The 773-nt window shown below is 42.2% G+C and overlaps 1 pseudogene; it reads right to left on the reverse strand.

The window, feature by feature from the left end:
- LOC111475418 overlaps nucleotides 1–773 on the reverse strand; it is a 3,050-nt pseudogene that overhangs the window by 1,128 nt on the left and 1,149 nt on the right.

A 773-nucleotide genomic window follows, 5' to 3' on the forward strand; every position in this document is an offset into this window, starting at 1 on the left:
ACCCCTACGGTCCCGTAACGGCGAAGATGGTACAACGCTTTTTGCTTCGGTCCTTGGATGCTGTCGTGTATGGAGAGATGGATTTTCTATGTTGCTGTCAGAAGCTGCGCCATTTCTCAAAGTGGCCATGTTGTTTCCCTGGCGTTGATGAAGAGGGGAATTAAAGCTAACCCAACCCCTTGTTTGATGGTCCAAAGGAGATTCAAGGTGTTTTTTTGCATTACCATCTTCCAAGCTCGAATCTTCTTGAGTGTACTTTTGCCTTAATGCTTGTTGACCCCGACTCGTGGTTGATTTTAAACTGTCATAATCTTGACCAGGCAGTTCTGAACCATCCCGGTGCAATGGAGACTCGGTTTGCCTCCTCACAACACCTTCTCTAGTTTCGTGTTGCTTCGAAATCTCCTCTTGTTGAAGAGGATCATTTAAATTCAACCTCTCGGATTTAGCCTTTGTTGCATTGTCAAAATAGGTCGTATACGGGACATCCTCCCCATCATCCCACTTCCCAAATTTTGGTACTTGCAAACTCTGCTGCAGGGGAAGATGAAAATGTCTTTCATTCTTACTAAATCATTTACAGTGGACCAACCATAAGCAAAGAAACTAGATTTATGGTTCTAAACTGGATTGAATTCATGCCTTAAATTCATGCATATTCTAAAAATTACATGCAATTCACCCAATTCAAGCAGATTCCTGCAACTTCTCAAAACTTCCGGTAGGGAATTTCCTTATAGTCCCTAAAAGCTAGATGGTAACAAATCTATGAA

This window comes from Cucurbita maxima, unplaced genomic scaffold (assembly GCF_002738345.1).
Source record: "Cucurbita maxima cultivar Rimu unplaced genomic scaffold, Cmax_1.0 Cma_Scf01549, whole genome shotgun sequence".
In the NCBI taxonomy this organism is placed as follows: domain Eukaryota; kingdom Viridiplantae; phylum Streptophyta; class Magnoliopsida; order Cucurbitales; family Cucurbitaceae; genus Cucurbita; species Cucurbita maxima.